This window comes from Sorex araneus, chromosome 4 (genome assembly GCF_027595985.1).
Source record: "Sorex araneus isolate mSorAra2 chromosome 4, mSorAra2.pri, whole genome shotgun sequence".
Taxonomy (NCBI): domain Eukaryota; kingdom Metazoa; phylum Chordata; class Mammalia; order Eulipotyphla; family Soricidae; genus Sorex; species Sorex araneus.
In genome coordinates, this window is record NC_073305.1 from 58,753,573 (window position 1) to 58,768,352 (window position 14,780).

The 14,780-nt window shown below is 39.7% G+C and overlaps 1 protein-coding gene across 9 annotated transcripts in view; it reads right to left on the bottom strand.

Annotated features, from left to right (window-relative positions):
* Positions 1–14,780, bottom strand: part of CADPS (calcium dependent secretion activator) — a 527,814-nt gene that overhangs the window by 17,917 nt on the left and 495,117 nt on the right. The gene's annotated exons all lie outside the window — the stretch shown is intronic.

Here is a 14,780-nt window from a genome sequence, read left to right on the forward strand (position 1 = left end):
TATTTAAGGTCAGAAATACCCATTTGCCTCAAATTAGCAGAGATCTTGGAGTTGAGGGCAGGAGATTAAGCATACAAAATTACTCAGCAGGTGATGGTAGGGTGGATTTGGGGTTGAGAAGTCTTTAAAACTGACTACAAGACATTATATACTTCTGACAAAAGAACATAGTAATCCTACCTGCTTGCTTTAACCACTGTTGTTTGCCTATTATTATGTGCTTTAATGCTCATGAGAGCAAAACTATTGCTGATACTACTCAATTACCATAGTAACTCACACCAGTGACCTCTTATCACAGGGCTCCCAGCCCAGCTAAACCAACCCTAAGATTTTGTCTTTTAATTCATTTAAATGGTGACATCTACTTGGATTGGAAAGCACCAGAGAGAGAGAGAGAGAGACAACTCTTTGTTTGGAATAAGAACCTGTACTGAAATTTGGAGTCCCAGACAATTAATTCTGAAGTTTATGTATTAGAGGTCGTGGGGTGCCTTCATAAGAAGGTCCAAAACAATGATCAATATAAAGAAAAGCACATGCATGCATCGAAGACCAGCAACCTCCCAGCTGCAGCGAAAGTTGTGTTCCCAACTCAGGTCTGCAACTATCATCGTTCACATTTTGCCATCAGGGAAAACTGGAGGCTCTGCCTGTGGGATATTTGTTATTATATCTTTTCAGTGGGGTTACATTCAGACAAAATGACTACCTAGAGGGATTGCATTGCAAGCTTTCAAAAGCAAATTAAAAAGTAATCCTAGCCTAAATGTTTCCACCTTTGTGTTTCTCTCTGGCCCGGGAATAAGTTTGTGGCCTGCTTTGTGAATATATACATGCAGACTGTATACTCTGTCTGAATACTATTAGCAATTCAGATTCACAGGGTTATGTTAACGTATTAAATAAGAAATCCTACAGTAAAGTAAGATATTTCATTTTGCCTCATATTTTCCTATGAGCCACCTATTATTTTTCAGGATACTTACGTTCTGATGAATTAACTTAGGAAAAATGTTCTATTGTGATGGCAATACTAATTATTGGTAAAAAGAAAAAAAAGGTAACAAACAATAAGCATTTATTGTGTGTCAAGCACTGCTGTAAGCAATTCACATGGATTGAATTCATTTAACTCTAATAACTTCAAGTAGTTACCTTCTAAATCTCATTTTACATTTCTATAATAGATACGAATTCATTCTTTTTGAAAGGAAACATAATAGGACATATTTAATAAACCAGCTATTAATTTCTCTTAAGCTTTTTTTTGTTTCTGACTCTTCAGAAATCCTGACTCTACACGAGATCCCTAAGTGGAAATAATTTTGGTACCTAAATAATGAAATATTAATGTACTTATCTAGGGAAATATATCTCTGTACTCCTCTTTGGTTAGCTTTCAATCCTTTCTTTCTTAGCCTCAAATTCTCTCTTTTGAAAAGAAAGAATGCAATTTAGATGTCAAAATTAGATCGGTGCTTGCCTGTACACAACATGATTTCTAAAACTGCTGGGCATCTAAGAAATGAAATTAAAATGTATCTAGTGGTCAAACCCTAAATAAATACTGGAGCAAGGGCAGGAGTGCAACTGTTCTATTGCCCTTCCCTCCACCCCACCCCCCACACCCCCACCCGAGCAGCAGGACCTATCAGAGCAGATCAAGACAATGCAAGACAGGTTTTTGTAGTAAATGTCAGTGGCTGACACCTAACTTTCAGGACACGGGGGAGCGATGATGATTGAGAGAAAAGCAACAGCTCTCTTATGTACCTGGATTTTCCCAGTTCAGACTCTTTCTTTCTCCCAGAGACATAATAATGAGGCCAATGTGATTAAGCCCCAATCAGCTTCTAACCAGGCCTTGTCTGCCACCTGGGCTGCCATAGGCAGGTGCGCTGTTTGGGCATTAACAAACTGACCACAGTTAACAATACCTTTTTCTAGGGCTATTTTTCTCTGGATATATTGGGGATTTAGTCCTGGGCCTGCCTATGCATTGAGAAAATGAACCTCCATGCCTCTCAAAAGACCCTACTGTTTTTGAAAAAAATAAAATAAATAAAGTCAAGTGAAAACATGAACTCACACCTTTAAGTCATCCTAATCATTTAAAGCCCAATTATGTCTAAAATAAAATTCTAGTTTTGGTGGCACCTCTTACCACTTACTATCCATATAAGAAGTATGAATAATTTTTCCCAAAACCTATTCTCTGAGACTCATACAAGGTCTTGAGAGTAGGAAAAGGACTCATCCTATGAACTGAATTCAGATTATTCGCAAACGGCATCTGTCCACCCCCTGACTGTTTCTTAGGTATGGGAACTGCATTTAGAGTGAACTGCATTAATTCACAAGCAGATTGACGTAAGCAACGGAATAAGAAATTTGCATACCATATAGAAATGATTATAGAAATCATACTCTAAAATAAGGATTGTAGCTCATGTACAGAACAGAAAAGTAAAGGGGAGTGCCAACTTTGCTTTTTTAAAACACAGTTGGTTAATCACATTAGGGGTAATTCATAATGTGCACACAGTAAACTTTCTATAGTCATGAATCATGAGAGTTTTGGGAGTCAAAGTGGAATTCTTACCTAGGAAAATATTCACTGGCCCCAGGGAGTTGTTTTACTGGACCAAAGTCGTTATAATCATTATTCTCAGTATAGATAAAGGCATAGTTTGCATAGTTATATCATATTTAAGCTATACACAAAAAGTTTAGGCAAATAGAGTAAATGGAATGCTTTAGGTCAAGCCACATAGTGACAGAATACGTTTCCTAGTAGATGGTAAAAGGACACCATTAAATTATCCTGAAGACACTGTCAAGAGTCATCAAATTCCAAGACAACAAAAAACCAACAGCTATTCTTGGGTCTAGAACCCTTTTCAAAGTCTTCTCAGCAGCTTGGCAAATGCTAAATTTGAGCTAGAAAAAAAAAGACTTTTCCTAAGAAAACAGTATGATTTTGAGGAGTCAGAAATGACCCTGAGTGGTGTCTGAAGAGCATTTAACCGAGAAGGCCTGGGTGCAGGGATGAAACTCTGACGCAGCCCCAGAACTTGGGAGGGACAGTTGGGTTTCCAAAGAGAAGGCAGAGCAGCGTGAAGGGGCTCAAGAGGACATGGAGAGCGTAAGGCAGTCTGGGCAATGGGTGGCCAGAGGTTTCTTAAACTTCTGGGAGGAAACACTGGGGTGTGCACAGCCACTGCCACTTTACAGAGGCCAGAAAATAGGTTGTGATGCCTGGGCTCAAGGATGAGGAAGAGAAAGACCAAATACTATTTTTTCAAAGTTAACAGGCGCTTCCCCACATACAGCAGGGTTCTGCCTCCCGGCATGCCCTTTCCTCTTGCTTTATTTATAATCTCTGGGAAACATATTCCCCTCTTACTATTTCTCACTGCGTGTGACTATTTTTTCCCTCTTTCTTGGAGGTAAAAAAAAAAACCACACACGCACACATACACTTATGCACACATTTTCCAGATCTTTTACCAAAACCTTATCCTGGGGAGCCTGGCCCCCAATCTCTAGGAAAAACTTAAATGTCACATCCCTGTCATTACGCAAGACATGCACTCAAACTTTCTGTGTGTCCTTGATATCTATAGCTGGGTTTGGACCCACGGGCCAGGAGAGAACAAGTCTCGGCCCCCTGGAGCCCTGAATGGAGTAGGATTTGAGGAACTAGAGTTAAACGGAAACTCGCCATGAGTTAATACGCGAGACCGGGATGGCCCTGTCTCACCATGAATGCTCCCGTCTACAAGGCTCCCTCCCCTTTTTTCTCCCCCCCCTTTTTTCTGAGGCGACAGAATAAGAAATTAAACACTTGTGGGTTCATTCGAAAGAGTGAATGAAATTGAATAAGCTCTCAGTACTTGAGGCGCACAGCGAGCGCCTGAATGGGGCAAACCTCCTAAGTTGAATGGAGTGTCTTTTGGGACCAATTTGTCTCTTTTCACTCTTTATTCTTCCCTTTTTGCTGACAGATGTACAAAGGCGGAACTGCGCCGTGCAGCTTATCCGCATGCACCCACAGCAGCTGTCACTTTTGTCGAGCAAGTTAATCAAGCAAATGCCACCATATCCCACTTTCTATAAGGAACAACATGTTATAGACAGTAGTCTTGCTAGAAAGAGACTTTATTTTAACTTTGATTGGCTTGGTTCCCCCACCCCTCCCAACATGTTCCCCTTCTTCCCCCCCCATGGGGGGGGGAAATTGGGGGATTGTGCCCAAGCCAACAGTTTGTCTCTGATCGTGTTTAATTTGATAATAATATTGGTGTGTACGGCTGAATCATTTGGAGTTGTTTCCTGGGGACTGAGGGATGCCCTGGTTCTGAGCTGTTTGAGAGCGCTATTGTTTTGCTGGACTGCTAGTTTGCCTATCTCAAGTCTGAAAAAGAAAAGCCTCGGGCAGAAAATAGTATTACAACACGGATGCCTTGGATTAATTTTACTCAGTTTTCTTTTGTAAAGCAGGCTGTGTTATTTACATATTTCTTTTGATATTCCCCCCTGCCCGGCTAGGCTTACAGGACTGTGATAAACACATAATAGTATTCTTTGTGTATCTTGCCATTTGTACGTTCTTTAAACTGAAAGCCCACACTTATTTCTAATGTGAAACAAATGCAAACAGACCTCCATTTCTTTACTGAAAAAACTTACTGAATCTTTAAAAAGAATCTCCCCACATCCACATTAATATTCCCCTGAGCCTAGATCACCACTATTTGGAGCCCTGCAGAAAACACAGGCAGAGCGAGCTTCATTAAAGTGTAGAGTGTTGAGTCCCCACTCACTTACAAAACTGAATGCCAAAATCAGACATATTTTGAATAAACAAACCCTTTAGAAACAATGCCTATAGACCACTTTCCACTGGACAAGGGATTTGCCACTTTCAAGGGTTGGCTAACAGCTGATGATCCATCTGATAAGCTCTTTAAAGCTTTAAGAGAAAACTCTTCGTTTCTTTCCTCCCTTTCACTCTTCCTCCCTTTCTCTCTTTTCTCCTTCCTTCCTTCCTTCCTTCCTTCCTTCCTTCCTTCCTTCCTTCCTTCCTTCCTTCCTTCCTTCCTTCCTTCCTTCCTTCCTTCCTTCCTTCCATCAACTTGCCATATGACTTATTACAAGGTTTAGTCAAAAATAAATCAAAAAAAGACCTTGGGTGATATCTGATAGCAATTTTTCACATAATTGACAGTATAGGCATTATTGGATAATGACTGTGTAATGATTTAGTTGCTACAGAAGAATTCAGTGTGAATTATATAACCGTGTTATTTTGTAATTTTGGATTCCTTTTCTCCTCCTGTAAGTATTGCTGATCTGTGGAACTCTCATAGTATTATTGAAAACTTAGATATGTGGGCAAGTTAAAAATGTCAACAAGGTCTTGTAGGAAAATCATGGGCATTGTTGTTCAATAATACCACTGTGTCAGGCTTTGCTTAAGGAACTTAAACTGCCACCCTAAACCACTTATCAACTGTCTGGGATGTAATGGTATTGTGTTACCATTATTAAGCACTTGTCTCCAAATAGGACACAAAACTTTATTCTTCTAGGATGAAAGATTTAGACAGGACACAGAGGGAGATATAGACTGAAGTCTGGAGCCCACCCTTTGTTGGAAAGTGAGGTAGAAGTGGTTTTTTGCAGCACAGATGGTATGTAAGTTTCTCCCTCTCTGCTGAGGATGAGGTTTCACCCTCAACTGGGACACAGTAGTGCTTTCTGGGATCTACTACCTTTGCATGTAGGTTCTTCTAGCGTTATGGAACTCAGCGGCAGTGTCCTTAGACCCAGGAAGAGCCCTGCCCTGGTGGGGGTGGATTTTCACCAGGGACCTGCCTGATTATCTAGGCAACTCCTACCATTGCTGGAGCATAAGCCATGACTAATAAGCCATCTTCTAACGGGGATCAGGGAATTGTCATTTGTCTTGTCCCCTGCTGTGGGACCATGCATAGAAGAGCAATTCCATCACACTGAAATCCACACTGGCTAAATTTGCGATGCAGAGCAGTTGAGTGGGGCGTTTCGGAATACATATTTGGCTACTGTAGGTTTCTTCCTTCCTCTCAAGATACTATGGTTAGGTTTTCACTCTGCATCAGAAAGAAATAGCTTCATCTAGGATCAATGACTTCCTAGTCTTCTGACTCTGGTGAAGTCAATTTACCTTTCAGCATTCTGGCTTCTTTATTTGTAAAAATCAATCTTAAAAGAAAATGTGTGGGGCTGGAGAGTAAAAATAGGGGTTAGGGAACTTGTCTTGCACATGGTCAACCCTGGTTCAATCCCCAGCACTGCATATAATCCCCAGAGCACTGCCACAAGTGATTCCTGAGCACAGATTCAGAAGTAAATCCTATTACATGAATTATTACTTTTAAGTTCTTTGAGAAGTATCTGGTACACAGACAATATCCAATGAATATTGGCTTTTATAAGCCTCAGTCATTGTAAATAAGGGATCATTAGGTCCCTTCCCTTTTAGGAGTTCTAAGAGTATTTGAAAAGCCCTTAACAAGATGATATTATCTCCAAAGGACAGTCAGAAAAGTATACACAAAAGAACGTGCAGATTCCAATAACACCAAATGCTATTGTTATTATCAAAACCTTCAAACAATTGGAATCTTTCCCCCATTTGCATTGGCCTTTTAGAGGAAAACAACCCTTTTCCTTTCCCCGATCTCAACCTCAACAACATTGAGTCAAATGATCAGTATTCAGAACATGTTCTGGACTAATATAGATTTCAGCTCTATTTTCCTGAGGCATGGGTTATGGTGGAAGAGCATAATATTTGGAACCTGCGAGGTTATTATCAGAATATGCCTGGCTAATTCATTCTTTTTACATCTTCAGGAATACACAGGGGACTTAGGGTTAAGTAGGATAAAGCTACAGTCAAGACACATCTTGACTCAGAGATTAGATTCTATTTTTCAAATGTTTAGTAAGGTGGAAAATAGAAGCAGGACACTTTAGACATTGCTTCAGAAATACTAGGAGTCAAAAATGGAAAAGTTTTCCAATGACACTTCAAATGACCCATTAAGTCAACTGGATCAAATGATCCCCATTAAGGTAAACAGAGCTCTATGGTTCAGTATTCCTACGAAAATCAGAAGGCAGCTGCAAGCATAATAGTGAAATACTTAAGGGTTTTGGTATTTTCAAGTTAGACGATACAATAGAAGTTATGCTGGACAAGATACTTAAGCTAGTCCAAGGGAGCAAAGATAAAGTAATTCTCCTCCTTGCTATGTGTAATCATCCCATGCCTTTGATTCCCTAGATTTCTTCACACAGAATAAATACTAAAAGTTAAAAAAAAAGGATACTCTTAAGGGATGTAGGGATATATAAATGCATATTTAACAAATTATTTTCAAGGGCTTACACACTGCAGATGTCGGAAATGTGAAGGTGAACAAGTTAAACATCATGGTTCTCTCAAAGGGAAGGATGGAAAAACCTAAGTTCAGGAGATGGGGCACTGCGGTTCTAAGCAAGGCCTTCCTGAATCTCAGACTCCTATTTGAAAATGGAAAATTAAACCTTCTCCTACCTCTTTCTAGTATCACTAAGGAAATAAAAATAAAAAGTTCATAGAATTACTTTGTAGGACATGGGAGAAAGATATTGATAGAAAGAAACATGACTCCTAGTATCTTTTAGCCCCCTAAATCTGAAAGTATTAGCACTACCACCAATGGCATTTGGGGTCAAATAATTCTTTTGTTGTAGGGGACTATTTTATGGAAGGTCTGATGTTCGTCAACTACTCATTACATGTCAGCAGCACCTCACCTGATTCCCCATCACCTGCCTTAATAATTTCCCGCAAAACAAAAAATGTCTGTAGACATTTCCAAATATATTCTGAGTGACAAAAGCACTTACAATGGTGGCCACTGTGCTAAATCACTGGTTCTTGGTCAAAATAAATCCTTAAACTTTTCTTGAAAAGCAGATACTTGAGCCCTACTTTGTTATATCCATTTTTCAGTATACAGCTGAAATAAGTACATTATATATAAATATCACTCCAGTCCATATAAATTCCTCCATCCCTCTCAGAGAGCCCGGCAAGCTACCGAGAGTATCCCGCCCACACGGTAGAGCCTGGAAAACTACCCGTGGCGTATCGCATATGCCAAAGACAGTAACAACAAGTCTCACAATGGAGATGTTATTGGTGCCTGCTCGAGCAAATTGATGAACAACTGAACGACAGTGCTACAGTGCTATAAATATATATTATGCCTGGCAGAGCGTGGCAAGCTACCCATGGCACTCGATATGCCAAAAACAGTAACAATGATAGTCCTCATTCCCCTGACCCTGAAAGTGCCTCCAACACGTCACTGGGCTACACTAGCACATGACAGAGACTAATGGAGACATTACTGGTGCCCGCTCGAGCAAATCAATGAGCAATGGGATGACAGTGACACAGTGATATATTATGTTACATATTATATACATACATATAACTCTGATGCAATTCTGAACACTATTGGTTCAGAAGTGCATATTAAAAGATAAAGCAACACATATTAATTTAAAAGATTTTAAGTTAAAAAAGGATTTTAAGTCTATAAATCAGCTAATATCCACCAATCAAATATCCAGTTGCCTGGAATAGTCTTCCTAACTGGGTGAAGCCATGCTTACTTAAATTCTTAAAGGACTTCTCCAAGGAGAACTTCTGCTCAGGTTTATGAAGGCGAGTCAATGGTGCTTCTGGAAGAGCATTATCTTTTCGTTTTGTTTTGTTCCTGGGTCATACCCAGTGGTGCTCAGAGGCTATTCCTGGAGCGGCCCTGGAGGATATTCAGGGCAGTGCTTGGGGCATTCCCTGCCAACTGTGTGATCTGGGGCATGAGGAGGGTAGGCTTGGTGGGGGTAGACTGAACTGGGGCGTCTGGTATGCGAAGCATGTGCTTCAACTCTTTGGGCCATCTCTCTGGACCTGCAGGAATGTCTTTTTAGAGTGGGTTTCCCAAACTGTGTTCACCTGCACTTCTCCAATAATCATTCTCAGTCTATCAAGCTTTCAGTTCAGTGGAAGGGCCCAAAGCACTAGAGACCTTCAGGCCTACTCTGGTGGTACGGGAGGAAACAACAGCGATGCTTGGGAGAATATCACTGTATCACTGTATCACTGTCATCCCGTTGCTCATCGATTTGCTCGAGTGGGCACCAGTAACATCTCCATTGTGAGACTTGTTGTTCTTGTTTTTGGCATATCGAATACATCACGTGCCGAAATTGAAGCAGGACTGAGTGCATGCTCGGCAGATGCCCTAACCTCTGCACTGTCTCCCAGCCCCTACAATAATATCTGTTGGCTGGACACACAATCCTAACTCTTTCTCCTTCCCTAGTCCTTCATATCTGTAGATCCAGCACAGTGCTTCCTGTTTGGGGACCCAACCTCGGAGATCTATCCCATTGGGACCTCACCCTACTTTGAAACTATATTTTAAAGGAAGCCTGCAGGAGAACTGGACTCTTTGCTATTTGCTATCATGTTCTCCAACCAGCTCATATTTGGCTTTTAAAATTCCTTTGGCATGAATATAGCACTATTTTCCTTCTCTCTGCTGAAAAATCTACATTAACATTAGGCAAGAGTTGTGTTACTTTTAACATTCAACCACTGGTCATGATGACAATAAGAAGAGATATTTGTGGAGGGCTTCCTTTGGTAGAGAGATGATTTATGTTTTACAGGCCTTGGCTCATTTAGTCCTCTGAATCCAAAGACCTAGATGCTATTTTTATCTTTATTTTCAGAGAGAAGAAAACTGAGATTTGGAAAGGTTTAGTTACCCTAAATCACTAAGCTAGTAAGTGGCGGGTCAGAAACTTATTGCAGGGTTTAAGCTTTAAACATCTACTTAATGTACAGAATTTGTCCCTTAACAACTTGGAGGGGTGACCTCTAGTAGAAGCAGGTCGCAGTGATTCATTCAATTGACAAAATCAACATGTTTTGTTAACGTACAGAAGCTCCATGGGAACTGCACATGATCATTAAGTTAAAGCTGGCAGGTATTGGTGATTCCTTGGTTTTCATTTCTTAGACCATAAAAAGAGGTTATTGGACAAAGCTTTGTCAAAAAGACTTTTTAGGCGGGTTTCAGAGTTATCCATACAGTATTCTGTAGATATAGTCATTGGAATCCCTGAGTGAAAAAAAATGAATCATAGATAAGGTTTATGATCTATATTAAAAAAAAATTAATTCCAAAGAGCCCAGACCATTTGTGTAGGTAGATATGTGGAGGAGATGTCCAGAACAGGACTGGTTAGCCTCCATACCACTGACTACTGGAGATGGATAATCTTTTGCTGTGGGTCTGGTCTGTGCCTTGAGGATGTTTAGAAGCCCCCCATGGCCTCTTCTCACCAGGCACTGATAACACCTTCCTATCATGACTACTAAGACCACTAAATGGTCCCTGTGGCACAAAATCATCTTTAGCTCAGAAACACTGACCCAGAATTCTTAAAATAGGGAGACACCTACTGACATGTATTTTTTTTTCTTTAATAGTACGGTTCAATGGGCCAAATAAGAATTTTTCTGAATAAAGCAGAGAGGTATTACTCTCCTTTAAGAAGTGATTTAAGTGATTTTTATTAGAAAAAAACTCATGAGTTTAAATTTACATGTTATTTTTCAAATAGAGGTCAAGTGGGTAGGGTGTTTGCCTTGCACATGGCTGGCCAGAGTTCTATCTCTGACAACCCAGATGGTCCCCTGAGACCTACCAGGAGTGAGCCCTGAGCACTGCTGGGTTTGGCCCCAAAACCAAACAAAATAAAATGGAATAATACAGCAGGTAACACTTGTAGGTAGCTACCCCAAGTTAGATATCTGGCACCATATATGGTCCCCTGAGTACTACCAAGAGTAATCTCTGAGCACAGAACCAAGAGTCAGATGGCTGAAAGGCAAAAACTTTCTCTGCTGTACTATCTCTCTAGACCCAGATTGTGTCTTTTGATACAAGAATATTCATACGTAGAAAAGTGATTAGATTCTTTATTAACTACATTTTTCTGGTAAACTCAGAAGGGGTTGCTAACTTCTGAACTGGGAATTTGGAATGAATGACGTATTTATTTGACTCTTCTTTTCAGGCTTTGATGGCATAAAAATAACCTGGTGGAAGCAACAAGTGATTGTTTTCTTTAAACCAAGGTCCAAGTGCAATTACAAAGTGTAACGATAAGAAAAGCAATAGAAGGAGGCACAATTAGAAATCGATAATGCTGATTTAACTCCTTATCCCATGGCTTCCCTTGTCTCTGCTCTGAAATATTTTTGGGAGTTTTACCCCCAAATGCTGCTGTCTCACAGCATCTTCTATGTTGCACAAAGCCCTGCTAACATAATCTACTTTAATCTATTTTAGACTGGCATATCTCCCAAACTAAATCTCAAATTGCCAAAGAACACTTTTTTGTTACCATTGCTACAACATCCTCTTTACCTGTAGGGAAAGAGGTGGTGGTCTTGGTGGCAGAGGGACACTGATTGTCTCTCAGTCACATAATATGTATCTAGAATTAACCTGAGGCGTGATTTTTTTCACCCATCTTCCCTCTCATTTTGAAGTGCGACATCTGGCCATATCTGGAGACATTTTGGTTATTACAACTGAGTATGGTTGCTATGGGCATTGAGAGGGTAGAAACCAGGGATGTTGCTCAATTCCTCAATACAGATGGCATCCTACAACAAAGACTTTGGACTTGCAATGTCAGTAGAGTCAAGATAGTACAAGGGGATAAGGCGCTTGTCTTATATACAGCCAACTATGGTTCCCTGGTTTGAATTCCCAACACCATGATAACTGAATGGTTATCATGAACTGATAACAGATATTATATTATCACAATATAATAATATATAATAACATCCTATATTATATATAACTGATATATATCTGATATCAGTTATCAGATATAACTCATGGTCCCCTGAGCATTGTCAGGAATGATTCCTGAACAGAGCCAGGAGTAAGCTCTGAGCATGGGCAGGTGTGTCCTCTGCAAACAAAACCAAAAACAAACAAATAGTTTCAAGGGTAAGAAAATGACAGTTTTTTTTTTAACTCAGGGCTATAATCTTTAAGTTTATGGTGAGATAATTTTAGTGGTTACTATCACCATTTCTGAAAGATTAAATAGGAAAAAAATTACTGCATTACATAAAGGGTAAATATTTCCAAATGTATGTTTAAGCGTGTGCACTTACTTGACAGTCATATAAAATTCTTCCTATGTCACTGTCATTGTCATCCCATTGCTTGAGCGGGCACCAGTAACGTCTCCATTGTGAGACTTGTTGTTATTGTTTTTGGCATATCGAATATGCCACGGGTAACTTGCCAGGCTCTGCCATATGGGCAAGATACTCTCGGTAGCTTGCCAGGCTCTCTGAGAGGGGCTTAGGAATCGAACCCAGGTTGGCCATGTGCAGGGCAAACGCCCTACCTGCTGTGCTATCGCTCCAGCCCTCTTCCTATGTGTTTTGGGAAAATAAACTTGAAAGTCACTGGTCTTCCTGAGTATGTGAGTATATATCTTCTTAATTGTGTACATGAATCACAGAGGATCTTATTAAAATGCAGGGAGTTTTCAGGACATTCTGTACCTTTTATGAATTCATGGGTGATACTTATTCTGAGGATCCATAGACCACACTGTATAATATGAAACTAAAATACATTTAAAAATAGCTAATTAAAAATTAGATATAAAATTTTCATTTGTTTTTATATTATTGGTTTTGGACCATACCTGCAGGGTCCAGGGCTTACCCCTGACTATGCTCAGAGATTACTCCTGGTTGTGCACAGGGGAACAGACAAGGTGTTGGAGATTGAACACGAGTTGGCCACATGCAAGGTACTACTGTATCTGCTGTACTACTCCTTCAACCCTAGATATTAAAACTTTAAAGTGAGTGATTGTAAGTCTAGGTATGGTTAGTGAAATCTTTTATAGACTCTGGAGCCCAGCAGGGAAAGAAACAGTTACTTGTTAATTAATGGGAAGTGTTTAAGAAGTTGGTACATCTTGTCTTTTGCAAAGCAATGTGATAATATTTGTTCCACAAAATGTGCCTTGAGTATGTGTGTATGTGTATTTGTATACACGTGTGCACATGTGTGGTGTATATGGAAGACTGTTACCACTGACTCCATGTCATAGGTCTGTCATCAGGGAATAACATCTTTTCTAACACAAAAAAAGCATTGGATAGGTCATTTTTGCAAGGAGACTGTGACCTTAATAACAGAGCAATCATCCTGGCTTCTTACAATGATTAATGGAACATTCTCCTCTGGAAAAGAAAACAAATTAACTGTATTCACCAAATGTCTCCTGGAACACAGAAAGCTGTTCTGATAGCAACACTAAGCAAAACTCTTAGACACACACAAGCTCCGGGGAAAATTCAAGATTGGCTTTATGAAAGGTTTGCCTTAAAGAAAAGGAGACCAATGCCCCATACAATGAAGATGTCACTGTCACTGTCATCCTGTTGCTCATCGATTTGCTCGAGCGGGCACCAGTAACGTCTCTCATTGTGAGACTTATTGTTACTGTTTTTGGCATATCCAATATGCACGGGTAGCTTGCCAGGCTCTGCCGTGCAGGCTCGATACTCTCGGTAGCTTGCCGGGCTCTCTGAAAGGGGCGGAGGAATAGAACTCGGGTCGGCCTCGTGAAAGGCGAATGCCCAACTGCTGTGCTATCACTCCAGCCCACAATGAAGATGAAAGATTAGAAAAAAACTTTTTGCAGAAAGCCACTGAAAAGTGAAGCTGTAAGAATGAGACTCATAAGCAAAACAACTACTCAATTTCTTTTAGATGATAATAAACATTTAGCACAATTAATCCAAAGAAACCAAATCTATTAAATATTAAAGTCCCTTATATTTTTTCCAGATATAAATCTGCTAAAACCTCAGGCCGCCAGGCCTGGGAGAAACATTCTCACATTCATGTGGAATAGAAGTATGTTTTGAAACCTAAGATTCCAAAAGCAAAATAATTGTTATCATTACATGTTGTTCTGCAGGACAAAAGGTTTCATATGTGAAATTTCCATGAAATTTATCATAATGAGTGCATTATTCCTTTTTCTATTTCCTCTGATTCTAGTTTGCTTATGTCATGTCAGTATCTTCTACTAGACTACTTTATTCTTTTGGCTAAATATTTGGTCAAGATTGTAAATATTTCAATAGGGGCAGTGCTGCTTCGTCTCTACCTAAATAGAAGAGGAAATAGCAAATTGGCTAAGAATGGTGAGTTCTGAGTAGTGAAAGGTAGAGAAATCATAACCATAGGGTCTTTGAGGAGCTCTGGAGAAAAAAAGTCATGAAGATGACTTTGGATTGTTTTGTAATTATAGCATAGAAATGAGCCTGAGGTTATTGATAACAACCCAAATCCCTATCATATGTGTGTATATCTATTTTAATGTATCTGGAATTAGTACGTAAATATACATTATAGAAGTTTATCGCCTCCCATTTTTCTATACCCTGTTCAGTTTCCATATCTTCTTGGAAATGACATTCCTTTATTGCTTTAATTTATGGCCAAGGATGTGACTTAATGGCCAGAATTTAATTGAGCACTTAAAATTTGCCAAGACAATTAGGTCTCTTTTTTGCTTTATTGCCTTCCCTATTACATTCT